This window comes from Lipophrys pholis (genome assembly GCF_963383615.2).
Source record: "Lipophrys pholis genome assembly, chromosome: 3".
In the NCBI taxonomy this organism is placed as follows: domain Eukaryota; kingdom Metazoa; phylum Chordata; class Actinopteri; order Blenniiformes; family Blenniidae; genus Lipophrys; species Lipophrys pholis.
Window position 1 is genome coordinate 21,648,367 of NC_137627.1, and position 12,677 is coordinate 21,661,043.

At 43.8% G+C, this 12,677-nt stretch overlaps 1 protein-coding gene across 1 annotated transcript in view; it reads right to left on the reverse strand.

The window, feature by feature from the left end:
* The window catches only part of tmem91 (transmembrane protein 91), a 19,379-nt gene extending 17,749 nt beyond the window's left edge, over window positions 1–1,630 (reverse strand). Inside the window, exon 1 of the mRNA XM_080459985.1 lies at window positions 1,035–1,630. The gene's annotated coding sequence lies outside the window, so the exon portion shown is untranslated. The remainder of the gene's footprint in view (window positions 1–1,034) is intronic.
* Window positions 1,631–12,677: the final 11,047 nt, after the last annotated feature.

A 12,677-nucleotide genomic window follows, 5' to 3' on the forward strand; every position in this document is an offset into this window, starting at 1 on the left:
AGGTCAAGGGGAGCCGTTGGGAAAGAAATAGGAGTGTGCGTGTATGTGCGTGCTCAGTAATGAGCTGTATTAGGAAATTGGCTTCCTGCAAGTTCCTGCATGGTCTCATCCTCAGCACCACCACCTCTACCATCACCATCATCATCATCATCATCATCATCATCATCATCATCATCATCATCACAACCTGGGGCAATGCTGTGTGCACCCCCCACCCCACCCCTGCTGCCTCGTCCCAGCAGAGAAAAGCCCTGCTCTTAATCAGGACTGCTGGCGATCAAAACACCCTGCATGTTCATTGAAAGCACTTGGACTGCCTTTTGTTATTCTTTTTTTTTTTTATTATTATTATTAACCCTTAAACACTTGCATTAATCAGCCAAATCAGTTTCTCTGAGGTGGCTGAAACACTGTCAGATTTCCTTCCTGGAAAAAATGTGAAATATAGACGCATACATGCATGTCTCTAGACATAGCTTTGTCAGGTTATCTGACGGCATCAGTGTGCTGCAGCTTCCTGCTGCACACAAGGCTTGTTGTACATGGCTGCACAAACGTAAACAATGGAGCTCTGTGTGTGTGTGTGTGTGTGTGGGGGGGGGGGGGGGGGGGGTCTGCTGCTGCTGTTGGGGTTTCCACTCCAAAGAAGCACATCCTCCCTCCACTGTGTATTTCATCAAAAATACAAGCAGCAAGTAGAAAATAAATAATGAATGTACACACAATGACAACGAGAGAGATTTCACTCCCGGGATGCCATGCTATCATCTGTCATACCACCACTTTAGATGCAAGAGGGAAAGAGGACTGGTGACTGGGATCAAAACAATAAGGTCATTCTTGAAATTTAAGGCAAAAGTTTGAATTTAAGCGATACAATTAAAGGTACAAACCTTTGTTTTAGGCATCAGCGATGCTTTCAGTGTAATCTGTTACAGCTATAACTTTCAAAAATAAGAATGTGGCTCCAATAACATAAAAGCTACTAATGCAAAGATCCAGGGCATGCAGAGTATTTTAGTGTATTTTCTCACCTTCCTGTTGGAAACTCTGCTCTGTCCTGTCCTGTCCTGTGTCGTCCTCTGGATGAGTCCTTACGAGAGAAAACGGTGCAATCCGGTGCCCTGGTTTAAAGCATCCACGGGAACCGGAGGGTGCTGCTGCACACTGATCCTTGCGTTGTTTTTTTTGTTTTTTTGCTGGCGTTTAGCGTGGGAGTGTGCAGAAGAAGGTGTGTATCTAAATATATTCACTCTGTGTCCAGACGTGTTGGAGTGTGCGTAAAGTTGCAGGATCAAACTTGTCCGGATGCCATCAGCTGTGCGTGGATCATGCAGATACACCTTTTTTTTTTTTTTTTTTTTTTACACCTGTGCGGCCCCGCGGTGATAACGTGCACGCTTTGTCAAAGAGAGCAACATCTCCTCTCGCATCCAGCTCCACAGCTCCCTTCCTCCTCCTCCTCCTCCTCCTCAACAGAAAGCAGAGAATCTCCCCTTAAATCCCTGCTGCAGTCAACTTTCTTCTGCCACTCTCAGCTTTTTCCTCCACTTCCCAAACAGCAGCTCTCCTCCTCTCCCCTCTCTCATCTTCTCCACCCCTCTCTGTCTTCTTCTCCCTCTCCTCCTCCTCCTCTTCCTCGCCTTTGCCTTCCTCAGCTCTGCTGCTGCCGCCTCATTATGGCGGAGAGATCTGGGTCCTAAAGCCTGTGCGTTGCAGATTCTGCCTCAGTGTTTGTTGCTCCAATTACTTTAAGGTTCCCATAAGGGTATAAAGAGGGATGTGCACCAGCAAAGTGAGGATATTTTGCCTTTTCTTACTTCCTTAAGAGGATTAACAGGGCCAGGGCTCGATTTTTGATTTGGATTAGGATTGAGGGTAAAGACTTGAGGATCTAGCAGGGGGGGTTTAAGGTTATGGTGAAACACAAATGTATGGTGTTCATTGGGACGTGCGGTTGATGTGAGGACTCTGGACAAGCTGCAAATGCAATATCCGCAGGCAAGGTGCAAGCACGGGATGAAAAATCTGAAAAATCTCCCTGATGCTGCCGTGAGTAGCAAACACAAAAGTGGAATGGAGGCAGCAATCAAAACTGAAGGGGGGGGGGGGGGGGGGGGGGGGGTGATTATGCAGTGGATTTCTAGATGTGTGTGTGTGTGTGTGTGTGTGTGTGTGTGTGTGTGTGTGTGTGTGTGTGCGCGCGGGCGCGCGCCATTCCAACATGGAGGCAGTGAGATGCCCCCCAGCGAGGATGACTCCGCTTTGTGTCAGCCCTTTCGTGCTCGCCTCACCCTGTGACCCACTTTAGTCACCCCGGCCAGTCCACGTTAAGATCTCCGGTCAGAAATAGACCCAAGATGCAACAACAATCATCCCCGCTTTGGGCCCGCGCGCTGTTTGCCTCTTTCAGGGGGGAGGCCGAGCGGGATGAAGCTCAGGCATCGCTGGACACCAGCAATCAATGAAATCCACGGGGCTTACGCTGAGTATTTAATGAGGTGCACTGCTCTTAGCTCGAATCCCCCTCCCCCAGAAACGGTTTAACCTTTTGGCTGTTTGTTATTTGTTGTTTTTGTTCACGTTGTTTGGTTCCTTTCAGCCGGTCTGCACAGACGCAAAAGCCGCCTGTCCAATGCTCCGTTTGACTGTGGCTGTCGGAGCGACAAGCGGCTGCTCAGTCCATCATAAAGCACGATCAATACGCTCTCCTTAGCCTGAGCACATCCTCCCCATATCACTCCAGTTTCTGGCTCTTCCATTGGCCTCTCTTCCTCCTCCTCTCTTTTCCCATCATTGCTGTTTTACACATGGGCTGAAACATGCAGAGTAAAGGATAGGGGAGATGGAGATGGAGAAGGGGGGGGGGGGATTGATTTGGTGGGAGGAGAGAAATGAGGACACTAATGATATTGCACAGGGTTAGCCCAGTGCCTGCTTTGTTCACATCACGGCCGCATTGATCTCAGAGTGGAAGCAACATTGTCTTCCACAAATTTGATGAATGTTTCTAACAACAACACCCCAACTAGTAACAAGAGTGCTAAGATGTCGTTTTCATGGTTTCAGGATTGATGTAGGATCTATATTTTGTACCACAAAATAGCAATTGAGGTCTTAAAGTTCTGCTCAACAACATCGGTTTCAACCGTTTCTGCTCTTATATCGTGTTTGTTCATGTCGCTGAGACATGGACGTGGCTGTGGAGGGGAAAAGGACCACTCGTAATATATCATTTGTGGATTTGAATCTTAAATGGGCTGCACTCATGAAGCCCATTCACTTCACATGCTCAGCTTCCGTCGGGTGCAACTTGGAGTTCAGTCTCGTCTGACACGTTCAAATAAATATTCTACCATCAAAACCTTATTCCGGACCATTTCTGACCTCAACAAACCTCGCTAAGTCTTGTTTTTCTTGTAGTTTCATGGTCTCATTTTCCCGTGACTTGTGTTAGACATGGACAACTGGATGGGCCCAGGCGCCTTGTGCGACTCTTGTCCACATACTCTGGCGTTAGTCTGTCTAGGTAAGAGCTCTCTACATATTCTTCCTTGTGCGTATGAGGGTTATTGTCTGGGTGCTCTGGTTCCCTTCCTGTCAAACAACATGAATTTGGCATCTGTAAAATTGAATAGGTGTAAATGTGAGTTTGTCTGAGACCTGTCCATGTGTGTCCTGCCTTCGCCTAATGCCAGCTGGGATCGGATAAAAGCAAATGGATAAAAGCAAACGGATGGTTATTCACAGGTAATTCGAGCAGAGTGGAACCAGTTTATTTCATGGGAATAATGTCAAATACATGAATGTGGATTAACATCCGGGACATATCATTGGTCATAAATCTATGAAAAAAAGTTTTTGCTCCTCTTGAGCAACTTCCTGGTAAAATAAAGGTAAAATAAAAATAAATGAATAATTTTCTGAAGAAACATAAATTCTCATTAACTACATTATTAACCTGAAGCATAAACCAAAGTGAACTACAAAGCAAGCTGTGATTTGCAAATACCTCGCTGATTTGTGATATCTATAAGCCCTATTACGATTCAAATACGCTTGATCCTCATGTCTTTTTACAGCTATTACTGGACTTATCCTCTTCAGGCTTTGACCTTTCAACACTGTCGCCGCTGTTCGCCTCAACTTCTCAACTTAAAGCTCCTCATCTACAAGAGTGTGACTTCAGTTGTCCCATCAGTTGTGAGGTTGTTGAGGGACATTGAACTTAGACAGAATAAGACTCTTATCTCCGTCCCTGTCAGTCATTTTCCATAAGCCGATTTAAGAATAATGAGTTAACAAGGGATTGAGGCGACTTCCAAGTGAAAAGGTGTCGAGTCGACCACCCCGCCACAGGTCGGCGGCTGATGTCGCTGTAACAGCGTTATCTGCACACACTGCAGCAGGGTTTTCAGCATGTGTCATTAGGCTTCAAATTAAGTTCAGTGTCATTACTCCTAATGAGATGTAAAGAAAAGAATAAAACAACAACAACAACAAAAAGCTGCAGGCAAACAGAGCAGAGCTCGGTATTTTTAGTAAGGTTGTGTTTTCCCTTTAGGAGCGCTGTGGCAGCAACATCTCCACATGGATGGCCACCTCAGCAAACCCTGTAAGGGAATAGGAAGGGGGGAGATAAGTGTGTGTGTGTGTGTGTGTGTGTGTGTGTGTGTGTGTGTGTGTGTGTGTGTGTGTGTGTGTGTGTGTGTGTGTGTGTGTGTGTGTGTGTGGTGTGTGTAGGTGGTGGTTGGGGGGTGGGGGCTAGTATTAGCTGGGAGCCTGAGGTGGTAAGTAGCTCAGTAAGGAAAACACAGCTAATCTAATACTCACTGAGGAGGGGAAACAATATCCCTCTCTGCTGTCCAAAAACATGATTATTGCTACAACATGTTCAACCTGTATGTCATGTCATTTATTCTGTACCGAGACTAAGAGACTAAAATTATGTGCACACGTGTCCTGAATGCTCTTCTCTCTCTCTCTCTCTCGAGCCTGTTGGTGTTTTCTTTGGCTGTGAAGCAGCTCTGGGGGCTGTATTGATATTTTCGCAAGATGTAATCTATTATCCTTGTAACAGAGAAGTGCTAACAAGAGATCCTGTTTGTGTGCCAAGCACTTTGGGCAAAATGTAAATGCAGCAGCTCAGCCTTCCGTCTGGGCTGCACACAGCTGATGAGGATGATTTGTGTGTGTTTGTGAGTGTGCACGTGCTGCAGTGTTATAGCCGGGGTTTATGCTCCACCAGAGAGGAAATGCAGCCTTTGTACTCGCCATCCCTCCCTGAAAGACAATGCACAGAGAAAGTTGGGGCTTCATGACTCTTTCATTTCTTTCCATGAATGTTCCCGCTCTGCTCTCAGTCTCTGGAGGCCTAAATTATTTATCTTACATAAGGAAAGAAACACTAAGGGATACAAGGGCAATCAAAATGGAGAGAGCTCAGCGTGAGGCGCAAACACACTCCCACACATAAGCAGGCACGCTTGTATAAAATACACACAAAAGCTGGCTGCTCAAGCGCACACGCACGCAGACACGTAGACAAGAGGAAAGTAGATGCATGTTGCAGTGATCATAGAGAAGTGTCATCGGGCAGAGAGATAGCTTTAGCTTCCTGTGTTTGGGGTGCAGGTCTGATGGAATCCACAGGGAGGGAGAAGCAACCTGGGAAAACACGCCGGTATGAGTCTGTGTGAGGATTTCTTGGGAGCAGTGAGATTAATGCGCCAACAAATTGATTACACGGTGAGCTGAGGGGGGGACATACACCGTTGTGTTTGAGGGGAGAGTTTTGGGAGCAACAAGTCAACACAGCAGCTTGATGTGAGGAGAACACTTTCATCACCAGCAAGACACCAGTTATTAAAGTGTCACATTGATGGCATCAGTAGTGCACTCAAGACAAACAAATGTAGTGTCTTTCTTTCACCAGCGATAACTCTACTTTGATGTGTGGCTCTTATCACTAGAACGCATCTAGTTTTCAGTCTGGAAACTGCAAGAAACTTCAAGATGTTTTACCCGTGACTGTAGTGTTACAGTTAAGACCCACCAGGGGTTGGACAGGAGGGCAGATTCTCGCTGGCCTCCTCGGAGACCAGCGAGAATCTGTCTCATTCAATTTGTTTGCGTTATGGGGGTGTATGATTCCAAAACCACTGTACAAGTTATCATACAGCGATTGTTCACCAGTCCTTTTTTCTGTTTGTTCAATTTAAAATGTATTTGTAGACCAACAGCTCCTAAACAATGCACTTTAAAGCATGTACATAGTTTACACTGCAGTGGGAATTATACGCTCCCCTCGGGATACAACCATTTTCCATGTCAGATGTCGATTTTAAAATTTAGTGTATATTTACTCGGGGGGGAAAAAAAAAATATTGCGTGTGATTGAAACTATATTAATTGAAATCTAAAAATAAAAGGATCTAGAAAATTACTAATATGATTTGGCTGTTTGAAAAGAGTAAGGAAACATTTTCAGCACATATGTTGAGTGATATTAGAAGAGAATGACGCGTTTTGGTCACAGAAGCAGTGATTATTTCTACAGCAGAGCTTAAAATCAGAGATAAAAGGTCGCTCCTACAAATGAAGGACAAACCTGCAAACATTTTACTGCCAGCTCTCAAGACATATAGAATTTGATAGTTAAAAGATAAATCACGTATGAAGCATCAATCCTTAATAGCCAGGCAACGGACAGACCTGGGACATGATTGAGAGGGAGACAGATAAAGAAATATGAAGGGTCTGCGGGAAAGTGACCACCCAAAGAGTAAAGAGTCCTGTCCACTTTATTGATGGGACACAACGCCTGGCTCAGCTAAGTGTGATTGCTCCAGCGGCTCCATCCTGCTGAAATAGGGCTGAGCATCCAGAGGATTATTCATGTGTCCACCGTCTCTTTGGCAGAGTCACAGTCCATTTCATTTCCCTCGAACATCCATCCTCACGAGGGACGTGAGAGCAAACGACACGTTAACCTGGAACACAACTCGACTCGATGGTAAGTGCAAAATGCTGCGTTTGAAAAAAAGAATAAGAAAGAAAGACTCGAGGGGGATGCAAACCTGATAAAACTAGAATTAAAAGATGAGACAAACATCAACCACAATTGTGGAATAAAAACCTTATTTATGGAGGCAAAAGCTTCTTTTTTTTCTTCAGTGGAGCTGCTGGGGGTAAAGAGCCTTTCAGCAATGGGATTCAAACCGGCAAAGCTCCAAACTCATGGCCTGCTTCTACGACTTCCAGGCTGCCAATAATAGTGATGGTCTGTCATGTAAAAGGGAAACTCTTTCTTTTTAAGACTAAACAAACTTCTCTAGTTTGACCAACAATCTGAGTATGATGTAAACCAAAAGTGATGGCTGCTAAAACACAACAGTTCAGGAAAGCCAGAAGGAACGTACATGGAGGTCCTGTCTGGACGTCAAGACGTCCAGCCAAGACGTCTACAGGACTCTCAGAAAATTAGAATATTGTGTTAAAGTCCTTTATTTTCTGTAATGCAACTAAAAACATGAAAATGTCATACATTCTGGATTCATTACACATCAACTGAAATATTGCAAGCCTTTTGTCGTTTTAATATTGCTGATTATGGCATACAGCTTAAGAAAACTCAAATATCCTATCTCAAAATATTAGAATATCATGAAAAAGTATACTAGCAGGCTATTTAACTAATCACTTGAATCGTCTAATTAACTCGAAACACCTGCAAGGGTTTCCCTGAGCCTTTAAAAACACTCAGCTTGGTTCAGTAAACTAAATCACAAGTATGGGGAAGACTGCTAACCTGACTGCTGTCCAGAGGACCATCATTGACACCCTCCATCAGGAGGGTAAGACACAAAAAGAAATTTCTAAAAGAGCAGGCTGTTCACAGAGTGCAGTTTCAAAGCACATTCACAAAAAGTCTGTTGGAAGGAGGAAATGTGGCAGGAAACGCTGCACAACCAAGAGAGAGGACCGCAGCCTTAATAGCATTGTGAAGAAGAGCCGCTTCCAGAATATGGGGGAGCTTCAAAGACAGTGGACTGAAGCTGGAGTCCAGGTATCAAAAGCCACCGTTCACAGACGTGTCCGGGAAATGGGCTACAATAGCCGTATTCCCATGGTCAAGCCACTCCTGAACTCAAGACAACGGAAGAAGCGTCTGACTTGGGCTATGGAAAAGAAGCACTGGACAGTTGCAGAGTGGTCCAGAGTCCTGTTTTCAGACGAAAGCAAGTTTTGTATTTCATTTGGAAGTCAAGGCGCTAGAGTCTGGAGGAAGGCTGGAGATGAGTACAATCCAAGTTGCTTGAAATCCAGTGTGAAGTTCCCACAGTCAGCAATGGTTTGGGGAGCCATGTCAGCTGCTGGTGCTGGTCCACTGTGTTTCATCAAGTCCAGAGTCAATGCAGCTGTGTACCAAGAGATTTTAGAGCACTACATGCTTCCATCTGTTGAAAAGCTCTATGGAGATGATGATTTCATTTTCCAGCATGATCTGGCACCTGCCCACAGTGCCAAAACCACCAGTAACTGGTGTACTGACCATGGCATTACTGTCCTCGATTGGCCTGCCAACTCCCCTGACCTGAACCCCATAGAGAATTTGTGGGGTATTGTGAAGAAGAAGCTGAAAGACACCAGACCCAATAATGCAAATGAGCTAAAGGCCGCTATTGAAGCATCCTGGACCTCCATAACACCTCAGCAATGCCACAGGCTGATTGCTTCCATGCCACGCCACATTGATGCAGTAATCCGTGCAAAAGGGTTCCCAACCAAGTACTGAGTGCATTAATTGACATTTTCAAATGTTTGATTTTGTTTTGCTGTTATAAATCTTTTTTTTTTACTTGGTCTGAGGAAATATTCAAATTTTTTGAGATAGGATATTTGAGTTTTCTTAAGCTGTATGCCATAATCAGCAATATTAAAATAATAAAAGGCTTGCAATATTTCAGTTGATGTGTAATGAATCCAGAATGTATGACATTTGTTTTTTTAATTGCATTACAGAAAATAAAGACCTTTATCACAATATTCTAATTTTCTGAGACAGTCCTGTAGATGACGTGACACAATCAAAAAAAAAAATCATGACTCCACCTTGAATCAAACCCAAACCATGTGCATCACAGGTGAGACTCCTATCCATTGGACCTACAGCACACTCTAGACTACATTGATTCTGACGATAAACATGTCACATATATGACAAGCTTAAAAAAGTATTGTGACTAAATGAACACTGAGATATCACCGACTCATAAAATACTTTTTTAAGCCTGTCATATATAAGTGACATGCACATGAAGGAAAGATAAGATAGGACATAATAAAATGGGGTAAAAGAAGACTGGATTAAACTAGACAAGGCAGTGTAAGGAGCAATAAGGCAAGACAAGACAAAAAAGATGAAATGAAACAAAATTAGACAAGCCAAATTAAAAAGGAAAGTGTAGATGTATATACTGTATCATAAAAGGTAAAGTAGTGTAGATTTAAAAAAAAAGGGAGTCAATGCAAATAATTCAGACAAAAAATGAAGTTTTTCTGACTCAACGACTGGAAGTTTGTTTATTTGCATTTGGCTTGTCTTCCTGCGACAACAGATCGATGTCGGCTCTTCCCATCATTGTGAAGCAGAATTCACCAAGCGTTGGATTGTTCACCCACTAACAGGGAACGTGAGCCGGTTAGTTTCCCCCTAGTCATGGTGTGTTGCTACAAAAGTAATCCTGCTGATTCAACAAAGCTGGTTTCATTTGAATCAAAACGCGTGCAACTTGCCATGCAGTGGATACTCCAGGAAAAGGTTTGTGTGTGGAATATTTACGTTTGCTATTCTGAGAGCGGGAACACGTTCACACCCTCGACTCAAGCCTACATGCACTGTGGATGCCCAGATGGTGCGCTCATCACACTCCCAAATAAGAGTGCAAAACACACTCCTCACTCTCGGTGGTCACCGTGATGGCTTCGTAGCAGGACGGGTATGAGCTGCGGCTGAAGTGAGGCCAAACAAACCACAGCACAAATAAATATACTCCCCTGAAACTTCCCACTCTTCCTAGTGGGGAGCTCATATACACCTTATGACAAATGGAGCTATGAGAGCATTAGAGGAGGCTTGTACACACAATGACACACACTAAGAAATGAGGTATGGACAGAGGAGAGCGTCCACAGACTAGAAGGAGCAGGACGAGACACAGGTGTGACATGAACAGCGATGCCGGTAATTTGTTAATTAGTAATGCGTTCCTCTCATTTGAAAACTTTTTTCAGTAACGAGTAATCTAACGTGTTACTCTTTCCAAACAAGTAATCAGATTAAAGTTACTTGTCCAAGTCACTGTGTGTTACTATTGTAGCGTCCCACAGGACAAGTTTCTTGCCTGCAATGCTGCTTAGAGCCGTGCTGCTCCTTCCTCCAAACACACACACACACACACACACACACACACACACACACACACACACACACACGCACACACACACACACACACACACACACACACACACACACACACACACACACACACACACACACACACGGTGCATGCAGTCTCTGCACTAATCTGACCCGCCCCCTTCTTCACTCTCAGCCAATCACAGGCCAACATGCTCTAATGGTGCGTTCAGGTAACACAAAAGATTCAGAACCAACAAACGTGACTAAATCTAATCATGGCAACAAGAACACAAATGCAGGGATGTTACACTATTTTTGGAATTTTCCTGAGTAAAAAGATTTATTGGCATGAAGCCCCGCCCCTTTTCTCAATCAATCAATCAATGAAAGACTTTATTTTTTCCCAGAGGGGGGCAATTAAAAGGTCGCATCGAGCAGGTTGTGCAAATAAATGAATAGATAAATAGTACAAGAACAGACTACAACTACATCACCAGGTAAATAAATACCAGTAATAGTAAAAAGCTGATAATAAAACCTTGAGTCAGATATAAATACAACAAAGAATGAAGGTCAAAGGTTAAGTGATGTATAAACATGGTGCAGGAGGACAGACAGTGATCAGAGTTTCTGGAAAAAACGGCTGTCATTTTTATGTTGGCATGGTGGGGGGTGTTGTCTGCAGCTGCTGAAAGTAACTAAAAAACTTACCTGGAGTCTAACTTAGTTACTTTTAAAAACAAGTAAATAAGTAAAGTAACCAAGTTACTTTAAAAGGAGTAACTGGTAATCTGATTACTTTTTCAAGGTTACTGTGGCAACGCTGGACGTGAAGAGGGCAGGCCTGGATTTAAGGTGAAAACATCCATCCAATGGAAAGTGGGAAGTCTGTAAACAATGTGGGAATCAGACATAGACTGTAAAAAAAAGCTGCATGAAAACAGCAGAAATCAAAGCCGGAGCGACACTGTGGGGTCGTCTCACAATGGACGATAACTCTGTTTGTCATTCCTCTGCTGATGGCACAGACGGAGGCCTGTTGGCTGATTCTCGTCGTCATGTGAACTTGAAACTGAGACTTTTCTCAGCTGACTTTTTGAGTTCCCAGCTTCCATGAACACACAGGGAACCACATGAAAGTTGGAGGTCAGACTTCAGTGACTGGCTGCACAGGGGCCACATACAGGATCCCTGTAATAATAATGATATTAAAATGTTTGCTTTGTTCGCATTAACCACACCCACTTCAAATTTCAAATCAAACACAGAATTGTTGTCAGACATCACGAGAGAAAAAAAAGTCCTGCCCCAGATTAAGGCTCCACAATAAGCTGCAAAAACTCCTAAACCAGGACCGTAAGAAATAATGATTCATGTCATTCCTTTCTCACAGCTGTGAGAGAGAGAGAACAAATTCCTCTCTTCTCACATTTATAGACCTCCAGCTTAAGTTTGTACCTACTGTCCAACTCTTTAACTGGGAAGTCTGAAATTTAATGTAGCCTGTGATTGTAGCCTCTCGCTGCAGCTTTGCCTGGAGATGATACAATGCTGTGGATGCAGTGGTTGTCCATGACTGACAGGAGCCTGTCCAACACCCATCACTCAGACACACGTAAGATAAATAATAATAAATATGTGTATGTGAGTTTTACATGACTGCAAAATAATGCCATGGACAGAAATGAGAAAAATGCCATTGTTGTTATGTAATTCTCATATATATCATCCTGGTATAAACTCTCATTAAGTTGTTTTCCACTATCAACCTGCAGTTTTATACTGTTAAAGGCTTGAATCATAATCTCTATCTGTAGTCTAATGCCTATTCCTGCACAATGGTCAGATCTGCCTGATGAGTGCTTCACAGCAACAAGGGAGACTGCTCTGTTTAACTGAGGTCACCACACACACACAACAACATTACACAACTCTCATCTGCACTCACACAGTCTTCTGTCCCACTTATCTGGCTCTCATTTTCGTTTGTTGGCTTGTTTGTTTTCCCAGATGCAACAAAATGTGCCCACGTCTTCCTTCTTTTATTCATTAACCTCAGAGTGAACTGAAACAGAACCCTGTTATGAACATCCGCGAGGGACAGTGGGAGAGCCCCTAATCAGATCATACAGCAAGTAAATACCAGAGCGGACACACACACACACACACACACACACACACACACACACACACACACACACACACACACACACACACACACACACACACACACACACACACACACACACACACA